This window comes from Trichosurus vulpecula, chromosome 2 (genome assembly GCF_011100635.1).
Source record: "Trichosurus vulpecula isolate mTriVul1 chromosome 2, mTriVul1.pri, whole genome shotgun sequence".
Taxonomy (NCBI): Eukaryota; Metazoa; Chordata; class Mammalia; order Diprotodontia; family Phalangeridae; genus Trichosurus; species Trichosurus vulpecula.
This window is the reverse complement of record NC_050574.1, coordinates 161,569,471-161,583,898: the sequence shown is the minus strand read 5'-3', so window position 1 is coordinate 161,583,898 and position 14,428 is coordinate 161,569,471.

The following is a 14,428-nucleotide window of genomic DNA, read 5'->3' as shown; positions in this document are numbered from 1 at the left end:
GTTGACTGAAGTTCAACATTTTTGGTTACTTTCTCTGCTTACACTTTGCCAATGTCTCAATTCTCCCTTCTCCTCCTACCTTCCACCTCCAACCAAACATATACTTCCGTTCTTTCCTGGTAACTGACTTTAATCTTCCATCCCTTTAGGATGTATGACCCTAAAATCTAGCACAGTGCTTGGTACATAGTAGGCACTTAATACATGTTTTTTGATGATTAATTAATGGGGTAAGTTAAGTGGTATCACCTTAGTTGGGCTGGATTGAGGAAGACTAATTTCATTCCAGTGATTCACTTCAATTGAAAAAAATTAAATAATCAAATTGAGCAAACATTTATAAGTGCCTCTTACGTCCAAGACCATTGTTAATATTTTATAACTCAGAAATCATTGATTCAAAGTCTAGTTCCATTGTACAGGCAATAAAAACATGCCTTATTCCATTATAAAATTATACTATCTATTAAATTGTTAATAACTTTCATTTAATGTATTTTTAAGTAAATATATAAGCATGGTGCTACAGTGAAAGATTAGAAGTTCCAAAAAGTCTAAAAAATAGCTCAATTGAGCCAAAAGCGACTCTAACCTGTCAGGCAGGACATTTCAGTAGGTATACTTCAGAGAGAATTTCCCCTCCAAAGGCTGACATTTCCATTTATTACATTTACTTTAGTTGGATGTATTTTTTAAAAAAATGCCAGATTTTCTAAACAATTTCATTTTTCCTTACATTTTGGCTGCTTTTGATAGTTTGTGCAAATGCTGATTTACTTTTTATTTGGAATATGAGCTAACATGATGATTTTGTAATTTGTCATCTATTTGGTACCGGCTTTTTTTCATTTCCTTGTCATACTAGTTCTTGAATTTGCAGGACTTAAGAAGAGTTGCTGTTATGATTCTTAGTTACCATAGGTTCATTGTCTAAAATTCTGGATATACTTGGAATTCATTTGTGTGTGTGTGTGTGTGTGTGTGTGTGTGTGTGTGTATGTGTGAAATGATCTATTCTATCCATTCTTACACCCTTCCCTATTGTGCAATTTAGCAACTTTGTATACTTTCTATTCTTCCATTTTTCTAATGGAATTGAACGAAAATTGTGGTAAAGGCAGCATGGTAGAAAAATATAGCTTCTGTAAATAAAGCTATTCTTAATGTCATTTATTTTGCCAGACAAAAATGAAAATGGAACCATTTGTATACATGTACTTATATTATCTATGTCATATGGATTTTAATTTCATAGAATCACAAAATTTTAGAATTGAAAGGAATCTATTCATTTTACAAATGAAGAAACTATGATTTGCCCAAGGTCTCTTCTAATTAGGGACAAAATAGTGATTGTAACCAAGGTCTATTGTGAATGAATAAATGAATGAATGAAAAAATATTATGCTTATTAAGTTCTAGGTACTGTGCTAAATGGTGGGATACAAATACTGTAAGCATGACAGTGCTCTTAAGGAACTTATATTCTAGGGGGGAAAGGCAACACATGAGGTGGAGTATGAAAGAAGGGTGGTGCATGCATGGTGAAATGGTTTGGAAATGGTTGGGAGGTGGCATGGTAGCCTGGTTCTAGACCATATAAGGTAAAAGCTCATCTATCAGAGTCCAAATTCCTGGGGGTAGAGTCAAGTTACAGTGGGAGGGAGATGAAAAAAAATAAATTCAATGAGCATTTATTTGTTTTCCATTATTAGTGATATATTTTATTTTTGTCTTTGTAATTTCAGTGGCTGGCATAGTCGTTGGCACATAGTGGTGCTTGATAAATGCTGTCACTTGATTAATTTATGGTCACAGCTGTGCTTTAAAAACATCAATTTAGTGGCCTTGGAGAGGGGTAGCTGGTAGACAAATTAGAAAAATATTTTAATAGTGTAATTGATAAGTCCTCAGGGCCTTAAAATAGGGTAGTGGCCAAATGAAGAGAAAGGGATAGATGTGAAAGATTATTGTGGATGTAGAATTGACAAGCCATGGATACTGATTAGATATGTGGTGAGGAAGAAAGAAGAGTTAAGATGGTGTCTAGGTGCAGTTTAGTGTATCCTCAATGGAAATAGGAAAATTAGGAAGATGAATAGTTTTTTTTAAACTTAATTTTATTTTCCCAAATTCTCTCCCTCCATTATCTTCTCCATCCATTGAAAAAGCCAGAAATAGAGTATTCAATACACATATGAAGTCATGCAAAATATATTACTGTATTAGTGATGATACTATGAAAAAAGAGAAAGTGAAAAGATTTCAATTTGCACTGTGAACCCATTGCTTCTCTATATGATATGGATAGCATTTTTCATCCTGAGTCCTTTGGATTTGTGGTGATCTAACAACAATGTTACTTGGAGCTACTGTGGCTGTATAAGGCCAATAACACCAGCACACAGAAGGGCTGCTAGCACAGGTCCTTTGATCTGTGTTTCTAAGGAAAGTGACTTTAAGGGGTTTACAATCTCACTTTAATCAAACATACATATACCATTAACTTAGTTAGGGGGGAAAAGCCAGCACCCTGAACTTCAGAGAGAATACAAACAGAAATTATATAAACAGAGCAAATAACACAAACCAGCAGACAGGCTTCTAGCTGTCTGTCCAACTCAATACATAATTACCAGAGAAGCAGCAGCATCTGGGTTTTCAAAGCTGGGGGGATGGCACTGCTTCGATGGCTACCCAGAGTCTTGTCACCAACAGTCTTTCAGTGAGTGGCCCCCAAAGGCAAAACTCTAACCTCTGAGTTTATATACTCTTCTTCAGGGTCAAAGGGCATCACAACCATGAGACTCAAATCCGTGTGATTTAGGCTTTCCGTTGACATAAGCAGATCAAAGACTCCTGATTCAATCAAAGATTCCTTAGTGCTGAGAAGCATTCCCAAACAAAAACAACAAAAAGTCCACTTTGCTTGCCATTACATTTGAAAGGCAAGAATCATCAAAGGTACTTGATTACCTCAGCATTCCAAAAGAAAAAAACTGAAAAAAAGTCCCATCTTAAATGCCACAACAGGTGGATCCTCACACTGATCAGTTGCTAAGTCTTTCACAGTCTTTATAATATTGTTGTTACCGTGTAAAGAGTTTTTTTTAGTTCTGCTCACTTTATTTCACATAAGTCCATATGTCTTCCCAAATTTTTCTCAAACTATTCCTTCTTCCTTTCTTACAGCACAATAATATTCCATCACATTCATACATCGTAACTTGTTTAGTCATTCCTCAATTGATGGGCATCCCCTAATTTTCCAATTCTTTGACACCACAAAAAAAAACTGCTACAAATATTTTTGTATATATGGGTCCTTTTCCTTTTTCTTTGCTCTTCCTGGAATGTAGACCTGGTATTGATGGATTAAAGGGTATGTATAGTTTTATAGCTTTTCAAAATTGTTCCTGATTGTTCTCTAGAATGGCTGGACTAGATCACGGGTTTAATAATTTAGTGTTTCCCCACACTTCCTTATTTCCTCACAACCTCTCCAGCATGCCATTTTCCTTTTCTGTAATCTTAGACAATCCAGTGGATGTGAGGTAGTAATTTTATTTTAATTATATTTCTCTAGTGATTTAGAACATTTTTCATGTGACTATAGCTTTGATTTCTTCCTCTGAAAACTCTCTGTTTATCTTCCTTGATCATTTATCAATTGGTGATTAGATTTTATTCTTATGAATTTGACTCAGTCATCTTGACTTTTGTCTTGCCACTGGGCTGTGATGACTCTGGAAGAAAGTGAGGCTGATGACTTTGTACAACTCTACTTCATATAAATCTAATTCATGTGCAAGTCAAGACATCACCCTGTGATGTCATTGGTCCTCTTTGAAAATGAAGGATGAAAAACAACAATGAAAATTATACATTTTGCCTCCTGTGAACCCCTTTATACCTTGTATGGTCACTAATTCTTCCCATATCCATAGATCAAACAGATAATTTCTTTCATGCACCCTAATTTGCTTATGATGACACCCTTTAAATCATGTATCCATCTTGAGCTTATCTTGGTATACAGTGTGAGAAGTTGGTCTATGCCTACTTTGTTTCAGACTGCTTTCCAATTCTTCTAGCAGATTTTGTAAAATATTGAGTACTTGTCCCAGTGACTAGGATCTTTGGGTTTATCAAATACTAGGTTGTGGTGCTCAATTGCTTGTATATATTATGTACCCAATCTATTCCTCCTTGTTTCTCACCCAATATGAAATTGTTTTCATCATTATAGCCATGTAGTATAGTTTGATTTTGTTCCTGCTGAGTCCCCTTCCTTGCCATTCCTTGATCTTTTGTTGTTCCAGATGAATTCTATTTTTTTTAGCATTATAAAGTAATTATTTGGTAGTCTGATTGGTATGACACTGAATAAATAAATTAATTTCAGTATTATTGTCATTTTTATTATATTGGCTCAGCCTGCCCATAAACAATTAATATTTCTCAAATTATTTAGATCTGTCTTTATTAATGTGAACAATGTTTTATAATTGTGTTCCTATGGCTCCTGTATGTGTCTTGGCAGGTTGACTCCCAAATATTTTATACAGTCTGTGATTATTTTAAATGAAATTTCTCTTTCTGTCTCTTCCTAATGTGTTTTTAAGATAGTATATAGAAATGCTGATGATGCATGTGGGTTTATTTTATATTCTGCAACTTTATTAAAGTTGTTAACTGTTTCAATTTATTTTTAGTTAACTCTCTAGGGTTCTTTAAGTTTGCCATCATATCGTCTGCAAAAAGTCATAGTTTTGTTTCCTTATTGCCTATACTCATTTCTTCAATTTCTTGTAATCATTGTATATAATAGCATGGAGTCTGCTTCTACCTTTTTATGTATATAATTTTTTTGCTTCTTCCTTTACTTTGCAGTGTCTGTTTACATGTCTCCCTAGGCTTCTCTGAGTTTGTCATAGTCTTCATTCTCTTTTTTTTTTACAAAACAGTAATATTTAATTACATGCATGTACTATAACTAATTTAGCTATTGCCCAGTTGATGGGCATCTTTGTTTCTAGTTCTTTGCTATTATAAAGTTAAAACCAGCACATTTTGTAAGTAATGATAGTTGGTTTTGTAGTCAAAAGATTTTAGTTCAAATTCCTTTTGTCAATGACCACATGTGTGACTTTCAGGAAGTCATTTAACCTTTCTGTGTGTCAGTTTCCTCTGTAAAATGAATGGCTTGGTCCAAATGTCTTCTAAGGTCCCTTCTAGCTCTAAATTTTTGATGCCATGAGCCTAACCCCATACAGTCAAAAAGTAAATTTACATGAAAGCAAAATATGAAAAATGTCTAAAGAGGAAACAGCATTACTATTTTTTTTTCCTGTAGTGTCTAGCATGATACATAATATTTAAGGACAAAAAAAAAATCCCAAATAAGGTACATAGTATAGGAAAGCAAAGAAAAAAGTAAATCCACTTAATACCCAGAAGGTGGCAGCAGAGATCTCCTTTAGAGATAAAAAGACAACCAGTAATTTTTACAATGTAGAGAGAGAGCAAAGGAGACACAGAACCTCAGTGTTGAAAGTAATCTCAGAGATCATCTTGTTCAATTTATAGCTGATGGAGAACACCTTTCCAAAAAAATAAAATCCCCCAAATGGTCATCCTGCCTTTATCTTGAGGTTGTCTAATGGAGGAGGGGTGAAACTATTACCTACCAGTGCCTCTCATTCCAGTTTTGGATAATTAGTCAGAAGTTTTCCCTCACAATTAGTATTAATCAACCTCACTTCCCCTATCTTTAGTCTCTAGAAAGATACAGATCAAGTGTAATCCCTCTTCCACATGTTAGTCCCTTAAATATTTGACGACCACTATCATGTCACCCTGTAAATCTTCTCTTCTATAGAGTAAACATCTTCTGTTACTTCTACTGGTCCCAGTTGCCCTCCCCTGGACATTCATCAGTTTTTCAATATACTTACAAAAACGTGGTGCCATGAAGTGATCATAATCATCATGAAGTGATCAACATATTTCATGTGATCAAGGCTTAGCATAGTAGGATTATCACTTCTCTTTTGGGGGGCACTATGCCTCTCTTCAGCTGCTAGGTAATAAAGTAGATAGATTAATAGATGAAGAAGACCTGAGCTTGAACTATCTAAGATATTTCCTAGCTGTGTGATCCTGAGCAGTCACTTTACCTCTCATAGCCTTAGTTTCTTCATCTGTAAAATAGGGATGAAAATAAATAGCACCTACCTTCCAGGGTTGTTGTAAGTATCAAATGAGATAACACATGTAAATTGTTTTGCAAATCTTAAAGAGCTATATCGATGTTGGCTACTGTTTTTTTTTTTAATTAACGTAGCCCAAGATCTCGTTATTATGCTACTGACTTATATTGAATTTATAGTCTCCTAATCTACCCACCCTCATATTTATTTATTTATCTCCACCACCCCCACCCCAGTCTGGCCCCAACAGTTGCCTAGAGATGTCTCACATTGTAACAGCAAGCACCAGCATACCCAGGATAGCCTGTTAGCACAGGTTCTTTGATCTGTTTTTAAAGGAAAAATTGCTTTTAAAGGGGTCAACGATCCTACTTTTAATTACATTCACTAGTTCAGGTGAAAGGTCAGCACCCTGAATGTCAGAGAAAATACAGAGAATAACAAGCATAAAGAATAACAAGCCTTCTAACTGTCTGAGAAATTAGCACAGATCAACAGACAGGGCTTCCAACTGTCTGACCAAAGCAATGCATACATAGTTACCAGACAGGAAAGCACCAAGATCTGGGTTTTCAAAGCCAGGGGGCTCCTTAATGGCTGCCCAGACTCTTGTCTGGCCAAATCACATGAACATTCTTCCCTTGAGTGAGCCCGGAAGCAAAATGCTAACCTCAGAATATGTATCACTTCTCAGAGCCAGAAGGTATCACAACCATTGTGCTTCAGTGTCTAATTACCAAAAGGTATGAAATGCTTCAAGCAAGCAAGCCTCCCTATAAGCAAGCTTCCCCTTTAAGCAAGTTCCTCCCCTAATGGGCTCCATGTGACTCAGGATGTGAGCTAGAGTTCAAAGCAGGAAAACATCTGTGACTGAACACATATGGTCACGTTAGCCTATTAATGGATGGGGAAGATCTTCTTGACATTACACACATCTAGTATTTTGGAAGTTAATTTTTTACTCTTCTACCTTTCCCAGTGGCTTTCTATTTATCTTTATTAAGTTTAGTATCATAAGATTTGTTGTTGTTGTTTTTTTGGGTGGGGCAGGGAAATTGGGGTTAGGTGACTTGCCCAAGGTCAGACAGTTAGTACGTGCATCAAGTGTCTGAGGCTGGATCTGCTCCTGACTCCAGGGCTGGTGCTCTACTCACTGTGCCACTTAGCTGCCCCTAGTTTAGTATTATAAGATTTAACCCCATATTCTAGGCCTGTTAAGATCTTTTTGTATTTTGACTCTCTTTTCCAACATTAGTTACCTTTCCCAGCTTTGTGTTATATGAACATTTGAAAAAGCAATCCATGTATACCTTGATCCAAGACATTGCTAAAATTGTTAAATAGCGCAGAAACTGGAGACAGATCTTTGGTGGAACTCCACTAAAGTCCTGCCTCTAAATTGAGAAAGTTGTAGGTATCATAGGACTCTGAGGTCTTTTTTGTTTCTTATAGTTCCTTAGCAGCATCATTAAATAAAACAAAACACCATTCTCTATTGGAGGAACGTTCTTATTGGAGTTTGTGCATTTCACTAATTAATAAGCATTTATTAATTACCTGGCATGTACCAGGCCCTGTTTCAGGCAATGAGGCTACAAAGACAAATATTGAATTTACATTTTACAGAGGGAAAGAAAGTATAGAGACAATGTGTATACGGAATATATTCAGTATGATGCAAAGGAAAGTTTTAAGGATGAAAAGGCACTAACAGTTCAGGATGAGAATCAGGAAAGGCTTCATGTAGAAGGTGGCACTTGTGCTGAGTTTTGAAGGAATTGAGGGACTCTAAGATGTAGAGGTGAAAAGAGACACTGTGACGCATTTCCCCCCACCTTTGTGCATTCCTTCATGTTGTACCTGTGTACTAAAATGATACTCCTCTTCTGCCATGTTAATCTGATAAAACCCAATCTATTTATTCTTCAAGAGCCAACTCTGCCACCTTTTCCAAAATGTCTTCTCTTACCATCTCCTGCCTAAAAGGATCTCTTCTTCTGAACTCCCATAATACTTTCTTATTGTATTCATCCCTTTCTACCTTGTATTATTTGTATACATGACTGTGGAAGCTATATCATATCCACATCTGTTTTCCCACAGTGATAAATATCATGCTTTGTATGCAGTAGGTGACCAATTAATGTATTTTGAATGAATAGTGCTGACATTGGACACAAAAAGGATTTCAGTCTAGCATTCACTCTTACATAAATAATTTTAATTAAGTATCATTATTGTTTGTAAGGCAATGGAAAATATTAGAAAACTTGTGATTTTCAAAATAGAGGGAGAGGCAGAGCCAAAATCATGCAGTGAAGGCAGGTACTTGCCTAAGCTCTCCCCAAACTCCCTCCAAATACTTTTAAATAAAGATTCTAAACAAATTCTAGGGTGGCAAATGTAAAAGGAGGTTCAAAAGCTCACTGAAGAAAAGAACTCCTTAAAAATTAGAATGGAGCAAATGAAAGCTAATGACTTTATGAGAAATCAAGAAGCAACAAAACAAAATCAAAAGAATGAAAACATAGAATACAATGTAAAATATCTCATTGGAAAAACAACTGACCTGGAAAACAGATTCAGGAGAGATAATTTAAAAATTATTGGACTATCTGAAAGACATGATAAAAAAAAGCCTCAATGTCTTTCAAGAAATTATCAAGGAACACTGCCCCGATATTCTAGAACCAGAGGGCAAAATAGAAATTTAGAGTCCACTAATCACCTCTTTAAAGAGATGCCAAAATTAAAATTTCCTGGAATATTATAGCCAAATTCCAGAGTTCCCAGTTCAAGGAGAAAATATTGCAAGCAACCAGAAAGAAACAATTCAAGTATCATGAAGCCACAGTCAACCTAATATTAGATTTAGCAGCTTCTGCATTAAAGGATTGGAGGGCTTGGAATATGATATTCAGGGCGAAGGAGCTGGGATTACAACCAAGAATCACCTACCCAGCAAAGCTGAGTATAATCCTTTGGGGAAAAAATAGACATTCAATGAAATAGAGGACTTTCAAGCACCCCTGATGAAAAGACCAGAGCTGAAGAGAAAATTTGACTTTCAAATACAAGACTCAAGAGAAGCTTAAAAAGGTAAACAGGAAAGGGAAATCATAAAGATATTAATAAATTTAAGTTGTTTACATACCTACATGAGAAGATGATACTTTTAATTCATAAGAACTTTCTCATTATTAGGACAGATAGGAGTATGAATAGACAAAAGGCACAGGTGTGAATTGAATATGAAGGCATGATATCTAAAAAATACAAAATTAAGGGGCGAGAGAGGAATGTACTGGGAGAAAGGGAAAGGGAGAGGTAGACTGGAATAAATTATTTTACATAAAAGAGGCAAGAAAAAACTTTTACAGTGGAGGGAAAGGGGGGGAAGTGAGGGAGAATGAGTGAACCTTATTCATCAGAGTTAGCTCAAAGAAGAAATAACATATACACTCAATTGGGTATAGAAATCCATCTTACCCTACAGGAAAGCAGGAGGGGAAGGGGATAAAAAAAGGGAGGGACTTATAGAAGAGAGGGCAGATTGGGAGGGGGGTAGTCAGAAGCAAAACACTTTTGAAGAGGTAAAGGGTGAAAGGAGAGAGAATAGAATAAATGGCAGGGATAGGATGGAGGGAAATACAACTAGCAATAGTAACTGAAAAAATTTTTGAAGCAAGTTTCTCTGATAAAGGCCTCATTTCTCAAACATATGAAGAACTAGGTCAAATTTATTAAAACAAGAGCCATTCTCTGGTTGATAAATGATCAAAAGATATGGTAAGTTTTCAGATGAAGTAATTAAAGCTATCTATAGCAATATGAAATAATACTCTAACTCACTATTGATTGAACAAATGCAAATTAAAAAATTATTAGGTGCTACCTCATACCTATTGGACTGGCTAATAGGACAGCAAAGGAAAATAACAAGTGGCGGAGGGGATATGGGGGAAAAGGGGCATTAATGCATTGTTGGTGGAGTTGTGAACCAATTCAACCATTATGTAGAACAATTTAGAACTATACCTAAAGGGCTATAAAACCACACATATCCTTTGACCTAGCAATATCACTACTAGGTGTGTATCCCAAATGAGAAAAAAAAAAACAAAAAGAAAAAGGACGTATGTGTTAAAAAATATTTATGAAAAATATTTATAAAAGCTTTTTTTTCCTGGGGGCAAACAATTGGAAATTGAGGTGATGCCCATCATTTGGGGAATGGCTATATTAACAATTTTAATTTGAAGATCTTTCCCACCCATTAATAGGCCATGTGACCTGCTTACATCATAGGAAGCCTAAGTTACATGGTGGGAGGAGCTTCCTGACAGGAAAAGGAAGTTATGTCACAGAAAGTACTGAGAGAGAGAAAGACAATATAACTGCTGGTGGCTGCTAGTGGCTACCCTTGTGATTGTTAGAACTGAACGGGTTGACTTAGCTGTATTGTAATTTGTTTTGGATAAAGTGGAAAGTACAAGATTACTTGGGTTCAAATCCTGCTTCTGTCACTTACTATAATGCTTCTCATTCTATCTATTTGATATCTGATCATCTTTTTAATCTTGAGTAAGTCACTTTGCTTCTTTGGGGGTTCATTTTCCTCATCTAGAAAGTGATGAGTTAGATAGCTGGCCTGCAGGATTACTTTTAGTTCCAAATCAATAATTCTTCTGCAAAAATTATTCGCTGTTTCTTTGTATTTTCATCTTCATGAAGAAACTATTATCAAGCTATATTAGGAAGGCAGAATTTATGATTTCAAAGAGAATCTCATATGTGCCTAAAAGGTCCGAAACCGCAAGATATAAGGAATTCTCTAGGCAGAAGGCAGGAGAACTAAAGCATGTATTTACACTCCACAATAACAAGCCCACAAACCAGCATCCCCATTTTGATATTTTCATCAAAAGCTTCCAGGCCCAATAAGTCAGCCTTACAAGGGTAACCAGGAGGCCACAGAGAAGCGAGATGGTATAAGGCAAAATCGTATACATGCTTCCCCTCTACGGTAAGAAGATTACCCACTAGCCTCTAGTCAGCTCTGCTACCGGCAGCTCAGCTTTGGCTGTAGGCATCTCTGGCTCCAACCGGAAAAGGAAAGGAGGATCTTCAAGCTGTCCTCTCCCCTCTTATAGAGTTTTTGACATCATCAAGCGCCGCCTGAACGACCAGGGCCAATTGGTTCTTGACTTGGCCCCTCCCCCTAGCGTAGACCACGTTAACACACCTCCCCTCAGCCAGCCCCATGACTCATCACACAGGAAGCTCTCCGATCCCTGGCATAGTCGCTGGGCCTCCTGCTCCGGAAGAGCAAGCCCCAGCGTCCAGGGAAGCTCAGCGAGGCAAGCTGAGTCATTCAAAGAAAACAAAGTCCATTCTGGTTACACAAGCCTGATCATAAAGGCCTCAGAAAATTATCATAACTGGAGAGTAAATTTATAATTTGGCTTATTTCGGCCGTATGAGTTATTAGCATTAAAACGAAAGGCATCATAGTGTAGTGTATGGAGTATAGTATCAATTGTTTGTAAAATGGAGATAGGGTTGTCATGACAATCAATGAGCTAATGTATGTGATGTGTGCTTTGCAAACATTAAATTACTATATAAATGTCAATTGTTATTGTTCTTCTCCTCCTCCTTTAACCACCATCGTCATTATGAATAGAACTATTCCTATTTACTTCATTCATGGGCTGGAATCAGTTACATATAGCCAGTAAGAATCATATAGACAAGAGCTTCAGCCAACCCTGGGAGAAAGAGACTGAGGTAGATATTTGGTGGTTGGGAAACAGGATTTGCTTGTTGTGGCATCAGGAATAGAAATATCGATATAGGAAATGAAAGTAAAAAGCCAAAAAGATAGAGAAAAGAATCATTATGCCAATAGAGATGGCAAGAACAGGACATAATGTTTTCAGTATGGGTCAATACACTGGATTTGCTTTATATAGGAGCAGAATCTGAAATGAGAACCAAGTATCAAAAGATCCAAGAGATCAGGGGAAAGCTGAGAAAGAACAAATGGAAGTGGGAGCAGAGCATGTCACTAATGGACTGTTTATGTTTTCTGTGACTTGAATTGTAATCCTTTTATGCCAGATTAATGAATGTACTAGCCATGCTGTTGGTTGAACAGTACCTCACCCCATTTTAGCTCTGGCACCTTCAGGAGGTGAGAACATATCTCTATCATTCATTAAATCAAAGGACCTTAGAGTAAGTAAAAAAAAAAAAACCTTTGAACTAGAATAATATTGCAAAAAAACCCTGTTTAGATAGGCCTGGAAATTTGACCACAGCCCAGGGATGTTTTATAAATTATCAATTTAGTTGAGAAGGAAGGGAATTTCAGAAATAAGAATGAGTGTGAGATTCTAGCTTGAAGATCCTGAAAAGGAAATGCTTGTGGGGAGGAGGAAAGGCCTCAATCAGGTCTCTTTCCTTCCTCCCCTTTGACAAGGGGAGGACCTTCCAGTTTCAAAGGGTTTAGAGGATGTTGGATTTCTCATCTTCCTATCAATTTCCTAGCATAACCGTGGAACAGCAGCAGCTCATATCTTCCCAGATATCCCAAGATCGGTTGGCAGCAGTGTCTATCAAGACGAAGTATGCCTAGGGCTCTACAAGCACCTCAGCAGAGAGATTATACCATAACTAAGGAGAGTTTCTTGAGCACACCGAGAATGGGAGAAAAGGAGTCCCATAAACCAGTAGCTGTGGGTTATACTTTGGCCACATATGCTCTCTAAACTTGAACCCACTTTCACCTAAACTCTGTATATACTCGTGAGAGAGTATGTATCAGACTTTTTTTTCTGAGGTAGGGAATTTTGTACCAACTACTTGGTACATCTTGTATCATCTTAGGAAATAGCCTTTTCTAAAAACTACTTTAGGTTGGCTAATTAAATGGGGATTCTCAACTGATAATTTTGAAGGGAAGTAAGCTGGTAAGGGCTCAAGTCAATGGTATTAGAGAATCATCTCTGAGCCCTGAGAGGTACTCCTAGAACCCTGGAGGGTAGATGTAGCCAGTCTACTTCTGGGAAGTTGATTCATCTTTGAGAAAGGGAATTGGGAAACGGATACATTAGAAGTTATATGACGTGCAATTGTATTTATAGATAATCAAATGAAATAAATATCACTGTGATTTATATTTGGCACTGAGAATACCAATAACTCAGTTTTGTTTAATTTCAAAAAATTCAGAAAATATGGAGACTTATATCTGGGCAGTGGACAGAGTGTGGGGCCTGAAGTAAGGAAGACTCATCTTCCTGAGTTCACATCTGGCTCAGCCTCAGTCACTACCTGTGTGACACTGGGCAAGTCATTTAACTCTATCTGCCTTAGTTTGCTCATCTGCAAAATGAGCTGGAGAAGAAAATGGCAAACCATTCCAGTATCTTTGCCAAGAAAACCCCAAATTGGCTCATGAAGACTCTGACACAACCGAAACAACTGAACAACACCATTCTAGTTCAAGCTATATAGAAGCAACATGGAAAGTAGCAAAGCTGCTGGACCTTGAGGCAGTATACGTTGCTAAGTTCAAATCCTGCCTGAAATATTTATTAACTTTGTAACAACTGGTAAGTCATTCAACCATCTCTGAATTTCATTTTGCTTATTTGTTAAATGAGATGAATGATTCTTTTTAATACGTATCTCACGGGGTTTTGGAAGAAAAGTACTTTTCAAACCTTAAAGCACTATGTAAATGTGAGCTTACTATTAAACTAGTTTAGTGGTTTGTTTATACATGTAAATTGTTAAAAACACACACAACAACTTCATATAAGTAATTTAAAAACACAATTTGGGTCCAATTTATTTTGGGGTTTAGTAAGTTAGTGCTTTTTGTTTCAGTTTTTGGTTTAGTGATATCCAAGTCTCAGTTTCCATTGGAGAATAAGCAAAGGAATGGAGAAGAAAGGAAATGTCAATTCATCAGTTTTGGGTGCTGATGCCTAAGTTCCCCATCAATCACACAGCTATGCTGAATTATTTGGACATTTCTATATGGGTTGGAACAAAAAAGAGTCTTTTCCTGGTTGAGAAGTTATTTCTATCTATCATGAGAGAAAAATTCAGGAAAAATTGTTTGCATGTGCAAAAAATAAGATTTGGTAGAAAGAATGCTCATTTTATCGGATTTCTTAGTAGTAGTCATGTTGAAGGTTATAGTG